Source organism: Trachemys scripta, chromosome 9 (genome assembly GCF_013100865.1).
Source record: "Trachemys scripta elegans isolate TJP31775 chromosome 9, CAS_Tse_1.0, whole genome shotgun sequence".
Classification (NCBI taxonomy): Eukaryota; Metazoa; Chordata; order Testudines; family Emydidae; genus Trachemys; species Trachemys scripta.
The window spans coordinates 22,511,202-22,535,328 of record NC_048306.1 but is presented as its reverse complement, the minus strand read 5'-3'; the positions used below and the strand labels follow the sequence as shown (position 1 = coordinate 22,535,328).

The window sequence follows — 24,127 nt, the reverse complement described above, 5'->3', positions numbered from 1 at the left end:
TCTAAAGTGAAGTATGGTGTCATGAGATAGGAGGAAAGGTCCTCTCATGAATCAGTCACTGGTTAAAAGATAGGAAACAAAGGGTTGGATGATATCGTGTCAGTTTTCAGAAGGGAGAGAGGTAAATAGAGGTGTTCCGCAGGGATCTGTACTGGGACCAGTGCCATTCAACATATTCATAAATGATCTGGAAAAACGGGTAAACAGTGCGGCAGCAAAATCTGCAGATAAAACTATTTTGAATAATTTTGTGAAGGCCAAAGCAGACTGCAAAGAGGCATTTCACTAAACTGGGTGACTGGGCAACAAAATGGCAGATGAAATTCAATGCACATTGGAAAACATATTCCCAACTATACATACAAAATGATGTGGTCTAAATTAGCTGTTACCACTCAAGAAAGAGATCTTGGAACGATTGTGGATACTTCTCTGGAAACATCCACTCAATATGCAGGGATAGTAAAAAAGTTAACAGAATGTTAGCAACCATTAGGAAAGGGGTAAATAATAAGACAAAAAATATCGTAATGCCTCTATATAAATCCATGGTACACCCACATCTTGAATACTGGGTGCAGTTTTGGTTACCCCATCTCAAAAAATATATTAGAATTGGAAAAGGTACAGAGAAAGGCAACAAAAATTATTAGGGGTATGGAACAGCTTCCATGTGAGGAGAGATTAAAAAGATTGGGACTTTTCAACTTGGAAAAGAGATGACTAAGAGGGGATCTGATAGAGGGCTATAAAATCTTGACTGGTGTGGAGAAAGTGAATAAGGAAATTTATTTATTCACCCAATGAAATTAACAGGTAGTGGGTTTAAAACAAACAAAAAGAAGTACTTCTTCACACAATGAACAGTCAACTTGTGAAACTCATTGCCAGGGGACATTGTGAAAGACAAAATCATAACAGGGTTCAAAAAAAAAAGAACTAGATAATTTCATGGAGGATAGGTCCATCAATGGCTATTAGCCAGGACAGTCAGGGATACGACACCATGCTCTGAGTGTCCCTAGCATCTGTTTGCCAGAAGCTGGGAGTGGATAACAAGGGATGGATCACTGGATGATTGCCTGTTCTGTTCATTCCCTCTGAAGCACCTAGCATTGACCACTATCAGAAGACAGGATACTGGGCTAGATAGACCATTGGTCTGACCCAGTATGGTCATTCTTATATGGTGGGGCTGCAAGAATCATAGAAATGTCTTGATAGGTCATCTAGTCCAGTCCCCTACACTGAGGTAAGACTAAGTATTATCTAGACCCATCCCTGACAGGTGTTTGTCTAACCTGTTCTTAAAAACCTGCAATTCCACAACCTCCCAAGGTAATTTGTTCCAGTACTTAACCACTCTTACAGTTAGGAAGTTTTTCCTAATGTCAAACCTAAATTTCCCTTGCTGAAATTTAAGCCCATTACTTCTTATCCTATCCTCAGGACAATTTTTCACCCTTCTCTTTATAACAACCCTTTACATACTTGAAGACTTATGTCCCTCGGTCTTCTCTTCTCCACACCAAACAAATCCAATCTTTCCTCATAGGACCATATTGTCTCATTGTTGCCTAGTATTCCCAGTCAGTCTGTCTATCTGGATTCCATCTGTTATCTCTTGACTTATACTGCAATTGCAACCTCTTTGAGGCAGGGACTATCTTTTTATTTTGTGTTTGTATAGTGCCTAGCGCAATGGGGTACTGCTCCATGACAAAAGCTCCTAGGTGCTACAATAAAACACAAATTGTAAGTAATAGTAATTTCATTTTCCTGAAGGGAGACTCAGCTTTCAAAAGTCTGTAAAGCCCTGGCTTTAAAATATGATATACTATGAAAATAAAAATTCATAGTAGGCCAAATACACCTCTAGTATAACTCCATTCACTTCAATTATGCTACACTTAGGAATTAATTTAGTGCACTATGCCTGCATTGGGGGTGTTTGAATGGCTCTGCTCAAGGGCCTCATTATTTCCCCCAATAAGACTCTTCAGGATGTACAATGAATAGTTTCTGAAAGTCATCACCTTCTAATGGCTGTTTGGAGACCTATACGAAATGACTTGATTGACTTATGGAATGTTTATTGCTTTAGCAGTTGGGCTGAATTGGTCTTATTCCAATTTCTAAAGAACCAGATGTTTACATCACAAAAACCACTACTGCAATTGGCATTAATTGTCTCATTGGCTTTAACAAGAGTTATACATGTTTCCAGGGTAAGCACCTGTCTACTCTTGCTGGCAGTCTCAGAAGAGAAGCAGAGAATTAAATCATTCTGGAAAGCAAGACATCCCTCAGCTCACTTCCAGGTCATAATCACACACTGATGGAGTGAGATGTAAGGAGTTTTCCCAGCTAATCCCTGTAGTATTCCTGTTCAGTGGATAGGAAACGTCAGGCCAAAGGGCTGTGAATCCAATACCTTTTCACTTAAGAAAACTGTATATCTGCAGCATCCAGAGAGTTAAAGTATCAAGCAACAATCAGATATTTAATAACTGTAAAAAGATATCTAATGATTTCAGATGCGGGAAGAAACAACGGGATATCATTTTCCAAACAGCTTTTTCCTATTTTTCTGTCCTTAAAAAAAAAAAAAAAAAAAAAAAGTTTAAAATCCAGACTCAGACAAGACTGCACCGGGGGGGGGGGGGGGGAGGAGAGAAAGAGGGGCTTCTGGGTCTGGTCTCCTACAAATAAGTGCTGTGGGAGTTTGGATATAACAGCAGAGGAACATGGTCCTTCACAGCTTCCATATAGATATAGCCCTGTACACTGAAATGACTAGATTTCATGCTCCCAGAAGTCTGCTGATGCTTTGGAAGTAATTGCAAAGTCATAAATTCAGCATTGTGACTTCATTGCACAAAACTAGGAAGAGAAAAGTGGAGGATGTTCTTGTTTACTCATGCAGTTTGGGTAATTAGCCAAATGCCAACAAAAATAATAATAATAAAAAAAATAAACCACCTATGAAAAAAATGTGAAAGGGATACATGAACTCTATTCACATCTCTGCCATTTACTAAATGATTTGTCAGATCACACATTTCCTCTCTGTGCCTCAGTTTATCCATTTGTTAAATGAATATAATACTTTCCTACCTCAGCATGTTGTGAAAATTGTGTGTAACACACAATCTTTCAGTTACAAGTTCTGATATGTCAAATTGTTTATAAATAAATTGATTTATTTTACCATATGTGAAAAAAATAACTATTTGGACAGATTTAATTTTCCATCGGGCTTAACTCATTTTTATTCTCTTTGAAGAAATACTACTAAGCGGGACTCTCATGTGTATTCAAAATTCAGATTCTCTCTTTGCCTTGTTCATGTAAGATTGCATTTTTCTAGAAAGTAATTTTTCCTAGAAAATTATAATATTAAGAATATTACATCTCTCAATTTGGAGGTTGGAATCCTTCCTGCATTAGGGATGCATTTAAAAAAATAATGTAATGATACCAAGTTCTTGAAAGAGTGAGAAATTGAGCTCCTTACAGCTATGTCTTCCTAGCTTTTATAGAGCACTGAACTTGAAAACCGTCATATTTTGGCCTGTCAGCCTCAACAACATCTCTTTGATCAGAAACTGGTTATCATGGAAAATCAGTACTTTAAGCATTATCATGAGATACAGTATTGTAACTCAAACAAGCCATAGACTGAGATTTTTTTTCTTCAACTATTTAGTTATATTGGAAAGAGAGAAAAATCATTTTTGCACATTAGGAAAAGTAATATCTTCTTATTTGTTGTTTTGTTGAAGGGGGAAGGCTGAGGAGACAAATCAAAATAGGTTTTCTTTAATCTACCAAACTGAAAAAAAAATGCAAATTTTCTATTTGCGCTTTTTCCAGCAGACTGCCCACAATTAATCCTTCTTTCATTTTCTTTTCCCTTTGCTTTTCATTAATCCATCCTTTACCCGCTCCTGTCTTCTTTTCTGTCAGATATTATGATTTATTTGTAAAGGCCTTGTTCACACTTAAAACTTAGGTCAATATAGCTACAGTGCTGAGGGTTGTGAAAAATCAACACCCCTGAATGCCATACCTATGCCAACCTAACACCCAGCATAGACGCAACTAGATCCACTGAAGAATGCTTTTGTCAACCTCACTACCTTTGCATAGGGAGGTAGTGTTCCTACAGTGACAGAAGAACCTCTTCCATCGCCTTAAGATGTGCTTCCACTATAAGGTTACGTCAGCATAGCTACAGTGCCACAGGTGCTGCTATAGTTCAGATAATATAGACATGACCGAAGAACCAAAGCAGCCATTGATAAAACTAGTCATACTCATATCTTTTTGATTTGCTTTTTGGTTAACTCAATCATTTAGCCCAGTGTTTCCCAAACTTGGGACGCTGCTTGTATAGGGAAAGCCCCTGGCGGGCCGGGCCGGTTTGTTTACCTGCTGCGTCCGCTGATCACGGTTCCCACTGGCCGCGGTTCGCTGCTCCCAGCCAATGGGAGCTATTGGAGGCGGCGCAGGCCGAGGGACTTACTGGCCATCGCTTCCAGCAGCTCCCATTGGCCCAGAGCAGCGACCCGCAGCCAGTGGGAACCGCGATCAGCCAGACCTGCAGATGCAGCAGGTAAACAAACTGGCCCGGCCCACCAGGGGCTTTCCCTACACAAGCGGCGCCCCAAGTTTGGGAAACACTGATTTAACTGATTTTTTAAACCAAAAAGCAAAAAAAAAAAAGGGGGGGGGGGGACAGCAAGATAAACTGAGATCCAGCTACACATGAACTACACTCTGAATTTATACACAGTGACATGAAACCGCTAAAATCACTTCAAAATTAACACTCTATGTTTGGGGCCAGTTTTTTTAAGTGACACACACCAAAATGAGATCTGAGACTTCTAACACAATTGTGAACATAATTAGGAAAACAACTGCATAAAAGGGATTTATTTTCTTGCTGATGTGGGATTTACTCCTATTAAAGTTAATACATTTATATCCAAAACACTTGGTAAAGGGAGCTAGTATACACACTATAGTTCAGTTTTGTACCTCACCATAGAGCTCAATGTGGGTCCAGAACAGACCCACAACAAGATGTGCAAGCCTAAAAATCCATTGTCACAATGGATAGCTCAATATGACTTGCTGCCACATAAACCAAGTCAAAAGCAGCATATGTAAGAAAACAAAATGCCATGAAGCCTATCTTTAAGGCTGAAAGACAGTGAATTAATATATTGGCTTAAGTATTTATATTTGCTATCTGTAATCTCCATTTTAACTAAGATTGGCAGCTAATGAAGTTGCCTGTCCGTATTACTAGCTGGTTGAGCATGCCATTTGTCTTCGGAACAAAATAGCTATACCTTTAGAAGACTGTGTACTACCTGGACTTGCATATTTATATAAATCTCTTTTATGTAAAAATATATATTTGCCACATAGCATTGTGTTTGCTTTGTTAACTAAAAGATCTGTTACTGGAATGGTTCAGTTTTTGCAGGTGCTTGAAGGGCACCTAACCTTCCAGCTGCATTGTCTAAGGTATAGCCAGCATATATCATAGTTTACAACAGCAGTCTGGATGGTCTAGTGGGGAAAAAGAGGCACAAATACAAAATGCCATGTCACAGTTGCATTTATTAGTCAGGCAAGCTCTGTGGAGTCAATGTCCTGAAGAAGAAAATCTTCCAAATGGGATTTGAAAAATATATGCTACCCCTACTAAATTTAGGTCTAGTTTCTAAAACAAAAACAAACAGGTTTCTAAAAATAAATATATACTTAGGCACCTCCATAAATGCATTTTCAAAAATGCTGAACCGTCTGCAGCTTTCATGGTCAAACTCTGATTAACAGTGATGGCACTATCCATCTACAGGGTCAGAAAGATACTGCAACAGTTTATATTCTGTTCACATTCTGAAGGTTTTCTTGACAACCACAAAGGTTGGAGTTTATTTTTTCCCAAAAATGAAAGCTTAAATTCTGTAGACTTTGGCAGCACTTGTTCAGGAAAGATTACTATTTGCTACAAGTGAGTACATTTTTCTAGTCCTGCTTCCAAATATGAACTTCTGCAGCGCTGTCTTTCTGAGTCCAGACAACACCAGTGCCTCTACTGTTGCTCACGGCTTTTCTAAGCAGCAGCAGAGTAAAAGCCACAACACTAATTAATCTTGTTGCTACTTATTCTTGAGTAGCAGAAAAACTGACAGATATTATGTCAATTTCATTCTGCTGATGGTTGGGAAAGCTGAACAGCAGCAGAAGCAGGCAATGGAGCAATTCACAGATGAGGAAAGACATCCCTCAAGGAAACAAAAAGAAAACGGATGCTGAGAAGGGCAAAGTAGCAGACACACCCTTGAAGCACAGAATTTTTTCTCCTTTCCAGCAATCAGAGTGGAAGAGGAGCTTCAAATATGAGTCACATACTATTCAGAGACTCACTGGTACAAAATACTGAGCCTCTGATGGGTATGTCTTCAATTTAGGCTGAGGGTCTGACTCCCAGTTCAAGGAAAGATACTCAGGCTAGCTCTGAATAAGCTAGTGCATTAAAAACAGAACACAGCCACAACAGTATGAGCAGTGGCAGAGGCTATCACTTCAAGTATGTACCTAGCGCCTCTGATGGGCACATACTTTGGACAGCTAGCCCCTCCCACCACTCAAACTATTGAAGCTACACTATTTTTAGCATGCTAGCTTGATCAGAGCTAGCACAAGTACATCTCCTTGAGCTGGAAATCATACCCCCAGCTCAAAGTGTAGACACACTAGCCATAGCTCCCTAATGGAACTCAAGCTCTCTTCCCATTCCTAGTAGTTGGGAGTAAGAGATGAGTTTCTTATTAGTCATTTGGACCTGGATCTCACTGGCGCTGATACATGCCTACAAAATCTTTTGTATCTTTTTTGATTAGCAAGTGAATCCTTCAAGATGGACATGAAAAAAAATCAATTTAATTAATTTAGGAAGCTTCCCAACAGATTTTTCCAAAAGTAGTACAAGATTTTAAACACTGACTTGCTTTAGAAGACAAAGCAAACAGAGATCCAGAAGAGCAAAACAAAGGAGTCATTCAGAGTCATTCTACACTTGCTATTATGGGAAGAATATTCTGCAAAAAGATCACCTAACCTTTCCCATATTTGGGAATGACTCCAGCCTCTCCACTATCCCATTTTCCAGCCAGAAACAAAGCTCATTTTAAAGTTGGGTGCACTGATCACACCTTCAAAATATACCTTTCACAGTGCTTAATTTGTGCCAGGGCTTGCAAGTGTTGAGCCCCAGCACCTCTTGGCTTGGCAGTTCATAGCCCTAGCACCTCTGGGATTGCTGTATCAGTTATGAATGTAAAAAAAATTGCTTGAGAACTAGCACCTCTTTCATTACAAATTATGCACTGTTCTTTCCAGTACCATATCCTATACTCTGTCCATAATTTCTTTCCAATTAAGAAATATACCATCTTAATAAAGGATATTAGCTGAATAAAAACCAATTTTATAGCCACATCCATTTAAAGGACTAAATGTGTTGATTGTAAGAACATGGATCTGAAATATTGCATGGTCCCTGATATAAACAAATTTTAACAAATAGGGAGGAACTCGTTGAGAATGTGAAAGTAGAAGGCAGCCTGGGTGAAAGTGATCATGAAATCATAGAGTTTGCAATTCTAAGGAAGGGTAGAAGGGAGAACAGCAAAATAGAGACAATGGATTTCAGGAAGGCAGATTTTGGGAAGCTCAGAGAGCTGATGGGTAAAGTCCCATGGGAATCAAGACTGAGGGGAAAAACAACTGAGGAGAGTTGGCAGTTTTTCAAAGGGACACTATTAAGGGCCCAAAAGCAAGCTATTCCGCTGGTTAGGAAAGATAGAAAATGTGGCAAAAGACCACCTTGGCTTAACCACGAGATCTTGCACGATCTAAAAAATAAAAAGGAGTCATATAAAAAATGGAAACTAGGACAGATTACAAAGGATGAATATAGGCAAACAACACAGGAATGCAGGGGCAAGATTAGAAAGGCAAAGGCACAAAATGAGCTCAAACTAGCTACGGGAATAAAAGGAAACAAAAAGACTTTTTATCAATACATTAGAAGCAAGAGGAAGACCAAAGACAGGGTAGGTCCACTGCTTAGTGAAGAGGGAGAAACAGTAACAGGAAACTTGGAAATGGCAGAGATGCTTAATGACTTCTTTGTTTCGGTCTTCACCGAGAAGTCTGAAGGAATGCCTAACATAGTGAATGCTAATGGGAAGGGGGTAGGTTTAGCGGATAAAATAAAAAAAGAACAAGTTAAAAATCACTTAGAAAAGTTAGATGCCTGCAAGTCACCCGGGCCTGATGAAATGCATCCTAGAATACTCAAGGAGCTAATAGAGGAGGTATCTGAGCCTCTAGCTATTATCTTTGGAAAGTCATGGGAGACGGGAGAGATTCCAGAAGACTGGAAAAGGGCAAATATAGTGCCCATCTATAAAAAGGGAAATAAAAACAACCCAGGTAACTACAGACCAGTTAGTTTAACTTCTGTGCCAGGGAAGATAATGGAGCAAGTAATTAAGGAAATCATCTGCAAACACTTGGAAGGTGGTAAGGTGATAGGGAACAGCCAGCATGGATTTGTGAAGAACAAATCATGTCAAACCAATCTGATAGCTTTCTTTGATAGGATAACGAGCCTTGTGGATAAGGGTGAAGCGGTGGATGTGGTATACCTAGACTTTAGTAAGGCATTTGATACGGTCTCGCATGATATTCTTATCGATAAACTAGGCAAATACAAATTAGATGGGGCTACTATAAGGTGGGTGCATAACTGGCTGGATAACCGTACTCAGAGAGTTGTTATTAATGGTTCCCAATCCTGCTGGAAAGGCGTAACGAGTGGGGTTCCGCAGGGGTCTGTTTTGGGACCGGCTCTGTTCAATATCTTCATCAACGACTTAGATATTGGCATAGAAAGTACGCTTATTAAGTTTGCGGATGATACCAAACTGGGAGGGATTGCAACTACTTTGGAGGACAGGGTCATAATTCAAAATGATCTGGACAAATTGGAGAAATGGTCTGTGTTAAACAGGATGAAGTTTAATAAAGACAAATGCAAAGTGCTCCACTTAGGAAGGAAAAATCAATTTCACACATACAGAATGGGAAAAGACTGTCTAGGAAGGAGTACGGCAGAAAGGGATCTAGGGGTTATAGTGGACCACAAGCTAAATATGAGTCAACAGTGTGATGCTGTTGCAAAAAAAGCAAACATGATTCTGGGATGCATTAACAGGTGTGTTGTGAGCAAGACACGAGAAGTCATTCTTCCGCTCTACTCTGCTCTGGTTAGGCCTCAGCTGGAGTATTGTGTCCAGTTCTGGGCACCGCATTTTAAAAAAGATGTCGAGAAATTGGAAAGGGTCCAAAGAAGAGCAACAAGAATGATTAAAGGTCTTGAGAACATGACCTATGAAGGAAGGCTGAAAGAACTGGGTTTGTTTAGTTTGGAAAAGAGAAGACTGAGAGGGGACATGATAGCAGTTTTCAGGTATCTAAAAGGGTGTCATAAGGAGGAGGGAGAGAACTTGTTCACCTTAGCCTCTAAGGATAGAACCAGAAACAATGGGTTTAAACTGCAGCAAGGGAGGTCTAGGTTGGACATTAGGAAAAAGTTCCTAACTGTCAGGGTGGTTAAACACTGGAACAAATTGCCTAGGGAGGTTGTGGAATCTCCGTCTCTGGAGATATTTAAGAGTAGGTTAGATAAATGTCTATCAGGGATGGTCTAGACAGTATTTGGTCCTGCCATGCGGGCAGGGGACTGGACTCGATGACCTCTCGAGGTCCCTTCCAGTCCTATAATCTATGAATCTATGAATCTATGAATCTATAAAGCATCAATGACATAAGCAGCACCAATTTTTAAGACTGTTGTATTTCATATTTTTCCTCTACTCAGAACTTCCTGTTTACAATCAGATGTCCTGATTTTATAGGGATAGTCCTGATTTTTGGGTCTTTTTCTTATATAGGCTCCTATTACCCCCAACCCCCATCCTGATTTTTCACATTTGCTGTCTGATCACCCTAACAACAGGACATACATGTCACTGAAGACAATTCTAAGATACTAAGACCAAACCAATACATCAGTAGATAGATACAAGCAAATATTCACTTGGCTCTAGAATTATTGCACAATTTGCCAAATCAAGACACAGTACGACCTTTCCATTACACTTTATTGTATACTGACTAACTTGGGAAAGAAACTCGCAGCAGTTAAATATAATATCCAACAGAACTAGCAAAATGGACAAATATGCAACATAACTTTTTAAAATTAAAATTTAATTTTAAACCATAAGATTATTATAAAAATTAGCTCCTCAAACCTTTCTCAAGTTTTAATTGTAATAAGTGACTTCTTTATTAACCACAGTTACTTTATATGAGGAACTAATGGAAGCGTAAATGGTGGTCAGCAGGTACCCCTTCGATGTCACATTATTGTTTAATCACCTTCTTTTGTCAATGTGACAGTTTTCATTTCCCTGGAGTCCCTTCTCTCAATTGAGGACAGCTCTTAGGCAGGATTCAAATGCAACCCCCTTTCCACCAGTCATACAAGGAAAGTGGGAGAGAATAACCTGACTTCCAGGCCTGTACCCAATTTACTTGGCCACTGCAATGACCCCGACACAACAGCCTCTTTCACCCAACAAGCATTTTGCGAAGAACACTTCGCACTGAGAGCTGGGGTCCCAGGAACAGCATCAACAGGATTCTGGCCCATCCTGTCCAGGGGGGATGACAACGCGCGGCCCACACCGTGCCCCACAGGGCTACCCCCGGCCCAGCAGTGATGCCCAAACCGTGCCCGGCCTGTGTGCGGTGGGGGTGCGGCGGCGATGGGATCGGCCCAGGAGGACAAGGCCACCTGTGCTGAAGGCAGGACCCCCACAGGGCAGGCGCCATCACCTGCTAGGCCTTCTGGAGGCCGCTCTACTGCGGAGGGAGGACCAGCACCGGCTCCCGAAGCCGACGGAGGAGGGCGGAGGCAGAGAGGCTGCTTGGGCGGGGCCTTCCCCGTTCAGTGCCTGCGCCAGGCACGGAGACCCCCTGCGCCCGGCTCCCTGCCCTCCCCGGCGCGGTCCGGTCCCGGCCCCTGCCTCACCCGCTCTCCGAGACGCTGCTCGCGGCTCCCTTCGGGGGCTGGTGGCACAGCCGCGCCCCGAACTGGCGACGGATGGCTGGCGGGGGCTGGCGCCGCCGCTTCAGGGGCCCCACTGCGGCCGTTTCCACCAGCTCCCACCGCATCGGGGGCTGGGGAACCCGGGGGCTCTGGGAGCGGCGGGAGATGGGCTCCTCCCGCGGACTCAGCGCCAGGGGGGTCCCGGGGGCCGCTGCTTTCGCCTCATCCTGCTTTTGCCTCAACCGGCCTGCCCGAGCGCCGTCTCCTAGCAACGGCGCCCGGCCCCGCTGAGCTCGCGCCCACTCTGCCCACTGCTGCCGGCGCGAGTCTCCGAGCGAGGCCCGCGCGCTCCCGCCACTCACCGAAGCCTGCGCGCGAGCCACTTCTTAGTGCTTCGGGCACTGGGGGGCTGCATGCGTGCAGCGGCAGTGCAGCTTGTATCCAGGGCGCACGCAGCATGCTTGAAGGCTGCATCGAACGCATGTGCCCGCTCTATGATAGCAGTATGTTCACTGCCGTCTCCATCCATTTATCATGAGTGTGCAAAATGTGCGCCATAGGTATGCAGCGCACACATTTGTGCAGCATGCCACAGCCGTTTAGGCGTCTCCTCTTCACCTTGGTAGATGAGCACCTCACAAAATTAGGTGCACATAATTTCTCTCTTGAAGATAGAAGAGGGAAGTATCTTTTATACTGCGAAAGATACATTATGCTACATGTGCCCCCTAAAGTCTGTCTCCAGCATGAATGCATCAGGTTGTGCTAAACAGCACGAAGGATGCATGAATCATGAAGTATATATACACTATGAAGCACACATGGGAACTGGATGCTGTCTTTGTTTTTTCTGCTGTACTTTCATATCTCTATTAACCTGCCATAGGCCAACAGTATGGGATCTATCAGATCAGACGCACATCTTTCTTACCTGCATTATCTATATAGGTTTCCATGGAACTGTCAACAACCAATGTAGGACACTGCAAGCAAGGCAACTCTTGATAGCAGAATTCATTGTGAAGGGCACCTGAAAGGTTAAAGTCAGGAACACTGGAGGTCACCCTTGGGGTCACTATTGTGCATCAGCTTTTTTCTGATATAGTACATCATAGTGTGCTAAGAGTACCATGACACATGTACAAGCATTCAAGGCACGTCAGCTGCTAGACCCTGTTGTCAAGTATCTGGTGGGTAATAATCACTCCTACACACAGATTACTCAAAAGGATGATTTACTAGGGCTGGCAGAAAATGTTGCAAATACCCCAGGTTCACAAGATTAATAAGTTACAATTAAATATCCAAAAGATAGGGCTCCTCAGGCGTAGTACCTGGATGCACCAATGTTGCCAACTCCTGTGGTTTTATCGCGAGTCTCATGCAATTGGGAGTCTTAATGCCCCAGTTCCAAGGGTTATGTTATTTCATGAGAGTCTCAGTTTTCCTTAAAAAACTAAGTCTTTAGACTTACTGTGAAGAAAAGTTTGAAAATTTGATCCAAGTGTATTCTAAAGGTTCAAAAATCAAGACATAAAAATAAAAATATTTTATTTTTTTAATCTCATGATTTTTGTGGGGCGCCTGACATGATTTTTGAACATTAGGGTTGGCAATACTGCAATCCATTCCTCTGCTTGAGGTATTTACGTTTGCTGCAGTCCCCTGGCCCGGGTTCAGTCCTGCAGTATGTCTCGTTGGGAGCCCTTCTGCATTGTTCTTCCACCCAGATATGGCAGAGGCCCTACAACTCCTGGCACTCTGCCAAACTCCTTGCAACTGCCCAGAATGTTCCCCCTCCTGCTGACCAGTGCAGAGAGAAAGAACAGCAGATTCACTCCTTAGTAGACTCATGCTGTCCTCTACTGACTTATGACTTCCAGCAGATTCATCACACTGGGAGAAGCAAGAGGAGGGCTCCCAGAAATGCTTAGGACATAAGCATGAGGAGTATTCATGTACCAAGGCCAGGCAGAGGTTTGGAGACATTTTAACACAATTCTTTTAAAAAATAAATTTTATTTGTCATCAATGATGCTATTTTTGTTTTTTGTTTGTTTATTTTTTGCATTTCATTCTGCTTGGACAGGGCCACCAGACTGGTCAGTTTAACTTCCAGGTTCTCCTGCACCAGCATGAGGCTTTTGTTTCTGAGTCTCCAAACTTTCCAGTACTGTAGGGGAAGGTTGAAATCCAAACAAAAGACTATGCTTATTTGTTTTAATTTCTGTTCCTTCTGGAGGGTTCATATGGGACAGAGGTCTCCAGAGCTCCAAATACTGGGGTACATTTCCTCTTGATTTCATCACTTATTGTAATCTCCAGGCCGATGAGATAATATTGATATATTTATTTCATCTCATTCATCTCAGATCTCAGTGTGGTTTACAAAGGAAAGTACTCATTATCCCAGTTTTACAGATGGGGAAATGGCACCACAGAGAGGTAAAGTCACTTACCCAAAGTCGCATAAGGCAGGTCACCTGCACAGCCGGGAACACAATCCAGGTCTGACTCCCAGTCCAGTGCCCTATCTACTGAATCATGCTACCACCCATTTTAAGCATCAGGCATCCCTTTTCCATCCATAGGATGCTGTGGCTTTTCTAACTTTTTTTTTTCTGAATTGTGATGTACAAAACAGCATCACAAATTAAAGTTTATTTACAACAGTGTGTGAAGTGAGATGAGTTCAACTTTATTGACATGGCTATACAGCACACTTCAATAATTTATTAGAGAAATTCTAGGGTGAGTCATATTGTATTTCTCCTATCCTGTACTGATTTGCCCTTGCTAAGGCTATTTTACCACTTGGTTCACTGAAGGAAAAAAGCAAAGTAGCTACATTGTGGTCCCCAGGCCAATGTGAAAAATGTAACTAAAATGTCTAAATTTTCTTAATATATTAATAAAATGTGTTACACACTGTAGTGGGGCAGCTGCCCCACTCTGATAGGCAGAGGTTAAAAGCAGCCAAGCTAAGCTGATAAGAGGGCTGTGAGCCAGGAGCTGTGAAGAGCCTCTCTCCAGCCCTGGAGGGAGAAGGGCTAGCTGCTTGAGAGAAAGGTACCTGAACTGGAGCAATGCTGGGGAATAGGGTAAGGGAGCTGGGGAGCTCCAGCCTGATAAACCCCCAGGCTGCTGGCCTTGATGAAGGCCTACAAAGGTACTGGGGCTACAGAGGTACATGGGAATAGTTGGTCCTAACCCCTTGCCAACGATGAGTGGCCACTGCAGACTGCAGTCTGCCCCAGGGAGTGGGAGCTAGATGATGACTGGCAGTAGCCACTACGGCAAGGTGGGTTTAGAGAGTTGGGGGTTCCGCTGGGAGGGGAGACCCAGAGAGTGGAGGTACTGCTGGGGCAGAACCCCGAGGTAAAGGGCACCGAGGCCCTGGAGGGACACGGGGCCAGCAGTAGGTGAGACACCAGCCAGCAGAGGGTGCTCCATAAGCTGGTGAAGAGGTAATTCCCAAGACAACCAGCAGGAGGCGCCGCACCGGTGAGTCTCAACTTTGCTACACACACAAATTTTCAACATCAAAGTAGGGACCAAAGCCTTATGAACCTGATTCATTCTCCCATTAGAGTTGGGCAAATCTCTGAACCACTCACCTCATCTTCCACATTTGTAAAGTGGAGATAATGCCTGCCTCCAGTGCTGGATCTAGGCATAAGCGAACTAAGCAACTGTTAGGGCCCCTAGCAGCTCCAAGGAGCCCTGATTTAGTATTTCTCCCAAAATACTATTCATCTTATTTAACTTCGACTTCTTAACAAATGTATTAGTATGTGTTGTGTTGGTGTGTTGTGTTGGTATGTTTTTTGGTTTGTGGAAATAATGCAATTAGTATTTTTAGGGGGTAGGTAAGGGATATGGGGGACCCCAAAATATTCCTGCTTACGGCTCCAATGGGCTAGTATCGCCTCTGCCCATATCAATGGAGGTTATGAGACTTAATTCATTGTTTATTTGTTTGTAAAGCTCTTTGAGATGCTCTGACAAAGGGAGCAGCAAAATATACCAGATGACAAATGTTTAAAATATTACTACATTGGGAAATTTTCACTATAGAATTTGTCAGATCATATAAAATAAAATGGAAATAACACATTTCCTAGCTCAACTGTAATGGAACTGATTCTGCACTCATTGAAGTAAATGGGGGCTTTGTCATTGACTTCAATCTGCTTAATGCTGAAACTTTTTTAAAAATTTGTCTGTCAATTTTGGTTTAAAACTGGATTAAATATGATAATAGTTAGAGTTGAGTTTTTCAGAGTCAACTAAAGGATTTAGCCACACAACTTCCATTAATTCCACTGAGAATTGTGTGGCAAAGTCCCCTAGTCAGCTCTGACAAGCTCAACCTGTGTCCTATGGTAAAATTCGGGGAAGAAAATGGGCAATTAGTTGGATCCAAGAAGTATCTGACAGTGTAAACAGGACTAGACTAGATCCTGTACATAAGTGTGGTGATCCTAGCAATGACTTCCAATACAGACTAGTCTGACTATATCTACCTATAGACTACATGCAGACACATACAATAATACAGATTCTCAGAGAACTACACAGCCATCCTCCCTACTTCTCTCCTTCCCCTCTCTCCCCCCGCATGTTTCTGGAGTGCATACAAACCCGCAGCCATATTTCACATATTGATTTTGTCATCCGTGGCCTACATTTTCCTCTCCTCCCCCCGGAACAGTTTACTGTTTACAGGTGGCTTGTTACTCTGTGGTATGGCAGATTCATATGGAGCAGCATACTAAAAAGGAGGCAATATAAGGGTCTTACTTTTAACACCCTGGCACACATGAGTATCAAGTACAAAATAAAATGTAAATGATTATTTAACTGTTGTTTGCACATCCTGGGATCCATTCTGAATTCTACGTGGTGGTGGTGGTGGTAAGGTGACACCAAGGCGCTGGCATGCATTCCGCCATTAGCAGATACACATTGTGACCTGTGTCTTGTACTAAATTTTGCACTGGATCATAAACCGTAAATCCCTCCCATTCTTATGCTAATAACAATAAATACAGGGCCAGAAACTCAACAAACTCCAAGGCAATTTCTTGCCTCTTCTGCTGCTGACTCCATGGCAGGCTGCTCCTCCTGGAGGTTATCAAACAGCTCCTCTGAGTATGGACATGCTGCAGCTGCTCCAGTGGCAAAGCCTCCTTGGGGACCGATGTGAGCACCAGAGTCACTTCATTAACCTGATTTAGCACCTGCCAGGTCCCCTCTGGTTCTATATTAGTTTCTGGGGTCAGAAGATCACCACCCCAGCTGATCAGGCTTAGGCTACCTTGAATTGCTGTTGGCTCATGCTTGGCACAGTACCCAGCACCTGGTCAAACTCCTTGTAAAAGAGGCAGGAAGACAGGGAGTTGCCAGAGGTGTGGTTCTCATTCCTGACTTTATGATAATCACTCTTGAGTGGCTTAATCGTTCCATGCACTGGTCACCCATACATTGAATCCACAATGCTGCCAGGCTTCTTTGCTTTTTCCTGGTACACATGGTTATTCATGAAGTTGAATGTTTTGCTTGTCGTGCATTACAGATTTACTAAAATCTGGCTGTGATCCCATGGCAAAAGACTTCTTGTTGGTAGCCATTGCAGACATGAGACTGGTCACTCTGTTTCCTGCTTAGCAATCGGAATAAAATGGCAGTGTTAAAGCCTGAGCTGCTGTACTTGAACCATTTTCTAGGAACTGATTGGTTAGTCTTGGGATAGAAGGGACAGGAAACAATGGCTGATGGGATTGTAGGGTACTCTCAGGACAAGTCTTGGGAACTTGGGCCTGAGCTGTGTCCACATGGCAAAACCATGGAGTTTGGACTTGAGTCCCCCTTGTTGGGACGTAGGGCCAGGGTCCAGAGGGCTTATTGTCTCAAGTAAGACAAAATTGCGTGTAGACAGAAGTGGTGTTTGGTCTCGAGCCTGAGCCCAGGCTTACTTTGCAGTGTAGACATTCCATTAAAGACTGCCTTTTAACCAACAATTGCAAAGTGATTTACAAACACCTCTCATATCACCCCTGTGAAGAAGGTAAGTATCATTCCCATTTTACATGCAAGGAAACTGAGGCACAGAGAGGTTAAGTGACTTGTCCAAGATCACTAAGCCAGAGTGGAAAGCTATCCTTCACCTTCAGTATGAATAGGTTTGGAACATAAGCATCAGTATGTGAATAAACCCAGATGCCTGAGTTACTAAACTCATGTTCTACCCATTAGACAGGGGTGGGCAAACTTTTTGGCCTGAGGCTCCACATCTGGGTATGGAAATTGTATGGCGGCCATGAATGCTCATGAAATTGGGGGTTGGGGTGCGGGAGGGAGTGAGAGCTTCGGCTGGGGGTGTGGGCTCTGGGGTGGTACAAGAAATTAGGAATTCAGGGTGCGGGAGGGGGCTCCGGGCTGGGGCAGGGGGCTGGGATGCAGAGGGGGAGGGCTCCGGCTGGGGGTGCAGGCTTTGGGATGGGGCTGGGATGAGAGGTTTGGGATGCAGGAGGGTGCTCTGGGCTGGGACCAAGGGGTTTGGAGGGTAGGAGAGGAATCAGGGCTGGGGCAGGGGATTGGGGCGCAGGAGGAGGTCGGGGTGCAAGCTCTAGGCGACGCTTACCTCAAGCAGCTCCCAGAAGCAGCGACATGTCCCCCCTCCAGCTCCTATGCGAAGGCGCAGCCAGGTGGCTCTGCGTGCTGCCCTGTCTGCAGGCGCTACCCCTGCAGCTCCCATTGGCTGTGGTTCCCCCCTACCCTGCTCCCCGGCTGGGGCAAGCCCCAGACCCCACTCCCCGGCAGGAGCTCGAGGGCCGGATTAAAACATCTGGAGGGCCAGATGCGGCCACCGGGCCGTAATTTGCCCACCTCTGCATTAGACACCACTCCCTCATGATTATACTGATCATTAGATTTAGATTTGGAAAGGGGTTTTTCTCTGTTCAAATTGGCATAGGGTGACCAGATGGGATGAAGAAAATAGCGGGACACATGGGGGGAGGAGAGGGGGTCCCGCTGGCGGAGAAAAAAAAAAAAGCAGAGTCCCGGAGTCCCATCAGCAGAGGGGGGAAAAAAAAAAAGCGGAGTCCCGCTGGTGGACAAAACAAAACAAAAACAGGAGTGCGAAATATCTGGACAAATTGCGTCCCGACCAAACATTTTATCGGGATGTCTGGTCACCCTAACTTGGCATGAATCTTGAGACGTTTCATCTTCATTGGAATACTGAGAGATGTCAGCCTCCAGGATCAGCTGTGCCTTCCCCACACAATTAGCTGCATGTGATTGCACTGGCGAACCTAGTTACTCCCCACCTGTTTTTGTGCTTCTGTGTTTGCTAGAAAAAATATTAATTTAGAAGTTTAGCAGCAAGAACCATACAAAAATTAATGGACTCTTTTATGGTTGGGGAAAAAAGCCTCTGGGCTATCAAACATGGAGAAAGTTCAAAGAATTCCAGCAATGAAGATTACAGTACCCCTGAGGCAGTAAAGGTAAAGGACATAGCGAGATGGAACTCCTACCCATAATTTGATTCCAGATCTCTACACTCTAGTGAGCAGAAAATTGGTTAAAACAAGAGACATTGCCTATGGTGACTGGTGAACTCAAGTTGGGCCTGAGGTAGGTACACATTTCAGAGGATTAGTATTCATTTAGAGTAGTGGTTCTCGACCTGCAAGCCGCTTGAGGCCCAATCAGCACACAGCTGTGGCCCATGTGACTTCCTCAGGGCCATACAGGTAATATATATATATTGTGTGGATGCAGCACACAACACATAGAGAACTGTATATGTGGCCCACAATGGTAAATAGATTGAGAACCCACTGAAGCCAACGGGTATCTACCCACTGACTTCAATGTGGTTTGGATCGGGCCCTAATATTTTTTAATACTTTTGCGTACCCTGTTTCTCCCTTACTTATGCTATGTAATTAATTATGAAAATTCTTGTACAAATAATGATGAAATTAATGTTGACTAATATTTACTGGCTAGCATATAAATATATAGTATTGATAATATTTATTACCTGCTCTCTCTCTCTCTATATATATATGGCCGATACCATTATCCTGTTCATTTATGTTAAGCATCCCCTATCTCCTTGAATTCACTGAAGTGAGCATTGACATAAGCAGATAGGAAACTTTTGTCAAAATCAAGATACATTCATTCTGTGTCTTAATACAAATTAGGGAAGTACCTTCACGGATCAGTACCTGGAATGCTTATGACCAAAACAAAGATAAGGAAGGAACAGAAAAACAAGTTAGGGAACTGGAACAAACTGATGGGTTGCATTTTAGTGACGTGTAAAGAAATGTGTTTCTTGTAAAATCACACAATAATACCAGCTGAAATGTGTAACCTGGGGAGCACACATTCTTCATAAGGTGAACGTAACATCGCTGCATGGGACTGCTCTTCAGAGACTGGTATCATATGGAACCTTTTTCCTGTACCATATCAATAAACCCGACAGACATTAGTTATTTGGTCTCTTGAATATATTTAATAACTAAGGCTAAGATTTTGTCAGTTATTTTTAGTAAAAGTCAGGGACAAGTCACGGGCAATAAACGAAAATTCACAGAGCTCCTGACCTATCCATGACTTATTACTAAAAATAACCAGACAAGCCATGGGGCAGGGGCACATGGCCGCGGTTGCAGCTCCCATCACAGGGCAGAGGCGAATGGCCCTGGCTGCAGCCCCTGGCAGAAGCCGCAGGGCAGGGGGCATGGCCGCGGTTGCAGCTCCCATCACAGGGCAGAGGCGCATGGCCCTGGCTGCAGCCCCTGGCAGAAGCTGCAAGGCAGGGGGCATGGCCGCGGTTGCAGCCCCCATCATGGGGCAGAGGTGCATGATCCCTGCTGCAGCCCCGGCTGCAGGGCCGGGGAGCAAAGCCCTGGCTCTAGTCCCAGCCACAACCACCACTCCAGCCCTGGCTTCAGCTTTTGACAGCTGAAGCCGAAGAAGTCACAGAGGTCCGGTAAAGTCATGGAATCCGTGACTGCCGTGACCTCCATGACTAAATCGTAGCCTTATTCATAATGAGCCAAAGTGTGGTCAAGCAACTGACTATACAATTTATCAACAGTAACAAACAAACAAAAACCTTCCATTCCACATCCACACTACACAGCACTATTTACATTTTGTACTTTTCATATATTAAATATTTAAAAACATAAGAATGGCCATACTGGGTCAGACCAAAGGTCCATCTAGCCCAGTATCCTGTCTTCCGACAGTGGCCAATGCCAGGTGCTTCAGAGGGAATGAACAGAACAAGTAATTCTCAAGTGATCCATCCCCTGTCACCCATTCCCAGCTTCTTGCAAATAGAGGTTAGGGACACCCTTTAAAATATTTAAATACAACATCATTTTTAAGAAACCCTGTGCAGATTTGCAGCCTAACAGTGAAATCAACTGAAGTGGGGAGGAGTTTTCCAAGCGAAGTGATGGAAACTCATCACTTTGCAACAATTGGACTGGATACAGAAATAGATAACATATATTAGGGAACAATCCTGCATTTGCAAAATGATGGACTGGATAGCCCACTTCGGTGTTTTTATTTCTAACTTTAGTGATTTTGTGGGTGAAATCAATTCAGCTGTTTCTTTAGCTGAGAATTTTGGTGATTTCAAATGATGTGTTGACAAACTTTATATTGATCCTGTCATGTCTGACAATTCTAATAATTGCTCCTTCAGAGAAGCAGCGGTGTTCTCTTTAAATTCCTCCCTAATAAGGACAAGACTCAGCCTCTAACAGAGCTGAAGATAAAGCTTGTCTATGCAGAAGACAGAGCTTTCTCGGGGGTTGTCCAAGATGGCAGAATGGACTCTGACAGAATAATGAACTCCTGCAGAATCTAAAAACCATGAAACCTTACCACTTTCCATTCCAAGCACAAGCCACACGTCTTAGACTTTGCTTTTGCCAATATAAACACAGAGCACAGCACATATATAAGAAAGTATTAATAAAATAAAATACAATAAAAATTTTAAATTCTCACATTGCTTTCCCCCTCTGGGGAGAGGAAGGGAGAGAAAAAAAATCACTACACAACAGATGCTAGTCATGACCCCTACTACATTTTTGGAAGAAGCTGCATTACCACAGTGTTGGGTGCAATATATGAACCTGAATAAAACAAAAAACAACAAAAGGAGTGCATTAATTTGAACATCAGTGGGTTTTAAAAGACATAAGTTCAGTGGGAGCTTTGCCTGAATATTAGTGACAGGGCTTATCCCTTTGTTATTATTTAGAGAGCACTAGAAGTATACCTGATGTTGTCCAGCTAAGGATCAGCATGGAAGAGTCAATAGGTGCAGTCTGCAAGAACAAATGAAGGAAACATTACAGTCAATTCAGAGTCCATTAGCACCTGAACATCACTTGAAATAGGTAGACTGTTGCTGTAGCTAATGAGAAGACTCCTTGCTTTTCCGAGAATCTGAATATTTTGTCACAATTTGTGAATGTCTTTTAAAATCTCTTTGAAATCACTGGTGAACTATGAAGCTACAAGGTCAGCATTTTAATTTTTCAACCTGCAAATTTTAGCTCATAATTGAAAATAAATACAAATCAAAATAATTATCCTTCATGCTGGGAGAGTGGGGTTCTCATCGTTCATGTCTCATATTTTATATGGCATCAACCTTTCTCATCCTGTCATTTCCTCACCCCAACTGCTCTCGCTCCCTCAGTGTCTTAGCAACAAGAGGCTGGCTGGCCCACCGCAGCTAACTTTCCTTCTACCCCCTCAAATCAATTAGTTCATCCATTTAAATCACGCATCAAAGAAGCCTACCTCTTTTGAACACACAGCTCACGAAGGGCCCAATCCTACACTATTTAAACCAATGGACGTTTGCCAATTGACTTCAGTAGAAGGAGGATCAGGCCTTGAATATCCCAGCTTAGTATAAAAGATGTATAATGATAAAGAAGATGGTTGTGCCCCCCCTTTTTATGTGTGTGTGTGGAAGAAAATGGCATGGCAGCTTCATAGGGGAAAGTCCTTAAATATTGATCAAAATCACGAAAGCATCTCCACCATTCACAAATGCTATATATTCATTTTTTTATTTGAGAAATTCTTCTTCTTTTTCAGCAATGCCTACAAGGAGTGAATTTACATAAATTATATTTGCATATTACAGATAAATCCTCAAAATTATTACCCTGAAGATTCATAGCAGACTTGGAAATAAAATCATATTTAATAATAATTGTAACTTCCCATATTCATATCTTAATTGACTGCCAGTCTGAACTGATAGAAGGAGAGGGAAGTCATTATCTACAAGTGCAACATGGGTTATCTTTCCTTTCCTGTAAATGTAGATTATTAACAATAATGAATAACAAGTAGATTATTAATAATAATCATATTTTGTCTTTGTGAGAAGGGGAAAACGGACAATTACCGCCTTTTGGTTAGGCATCTGCTGGGTGCGCTGAGACCACCACCTATCATGCTGACCAGTATTGTATCCTAGTTCCCTGGTGCTTTCTTGTTTCCTGTATCCACCTGTCTTATACTCAAACTTAGAACTCTTTGGGGCATGGGAGATCTTTTTGTTCTGTGTTTGTACAATGCTTAGCACAATGGGGTGCTGGTCCAAAGGGGGCTGTTAGGTGCTAATGCAATACAAATAATAACAACTTAGGCCTGAATTTTCAGAGGTACACCTCTACCCCGATATAACACTGTCCTCAGGAACCAAAAAATCTTACCGCGTTATAGGTGAAACCGTGTTATATTGAACTTGCTTTGATCCACCGGAGTGCGCAGCCCCCCCCGAAGCGCTGCTTTACCGCGTTATATCCAAATTTGTGTTATATTGGGTCGCGTTATATCGGGATAGAGGTGTACTGCCACTTCTATTTACTTTGTGGCAGTTGTGAATGCTCAGCATTTCTAAAAAAACCAGGCCCTTGCTGATAAAAATTCAATTCCCAGCTCTGCCGCTCCTCCTGCTAGTTGATTTTGGGCATGTGACTGCTCTGTGCCTCAGTTTCCCCATCTATAAAAGGGGGGTACTGATACTGATCTCCATTGTAAAGCACTTTGAGATCTAAAGATGAAAAGTACTATATAAGAGCTATGCATTATTAATTATTATTATAATAAAATCAAAGCCTTCCAAGATTCAATGTAATGAGTGCATCAATGTTTCCACCACTATATCCTGGGAGTAGGTGGTTTTCCTAGCTGTTCTAAGCCGGTCTGCCTGCCCCATATAGACTCAAAACTCACCCCCTTGCTGGGGCTTGACTTTATTAACAAACAAATGAAAAATAAGACCATGTGAAGTTCAATCCAAGCCTTTTTCCCAGGTGTGGCTGCTCTCAGAGTTCCTAGTTCAAGGCTGTTCAATCTATTCCCCAGGACCATTCTTCTTCAGACCCAGGATCCCTGTCAGGGCACTTCACCTCTGAAGCCTTGCTTTTTATTCCCTCCTGCTAGAGAGCCCCATTCTCCTCCCATTCATAGCTTCAGTTTATAACTTTCCTACAAATTGGACTCTGCGTAGAAAACTGGCATGAAAGGAGTCTGATTTTCAAGCCTTCTGTTCACTATACAAATCTCACATGGCAACTCCCACTGACTTCAATGCATGGAGAGTTTTCAAAATCAGTCCCAAGTTCTTTACCCTGACAACCGTTATTTAGACCATTAAAATATCACTAACTGGTTAAATTCTAAGACTTGTGTTTGCTTTATGGCACTATAGGAGTGCATGACATTTCAACGGCAAATATAAAAATAGGATCCCTTCTCCAAAGGGTCAAGACCAGCCTACATGTGGGAAAAACAGTGGCAAATAGAAGTGGGTGAACCACCCTTGGAAAACAGTGT

The 24,127-nt window shown here is 42.8% G+C and overlaps 1 protein-coding gene across 1 annotated transcript in view; it reads right to left on the bottom strand.

Annotated features, from left to right (window-relative positions):
• ZC3H12B (zinc finger CCCH-type containing 12B) overlaps window positions 1-11,512 on the bottom strand; it is a 105,068-nt gene extending 93,556 nt beyond the window's left edge. Inside the window, exon 1 of the mRNA XM_034781276.1 lies at window positions 11,192-11,512. The gene's annotated coding sequence lies outside the window, so the exon portion shown is untranslated. The remainder of the gene's footprint in view (window positions 1-11,191) is intronic.
• Window positions 11,513-24,127: the final 12,615 nt, after the last annotated feature.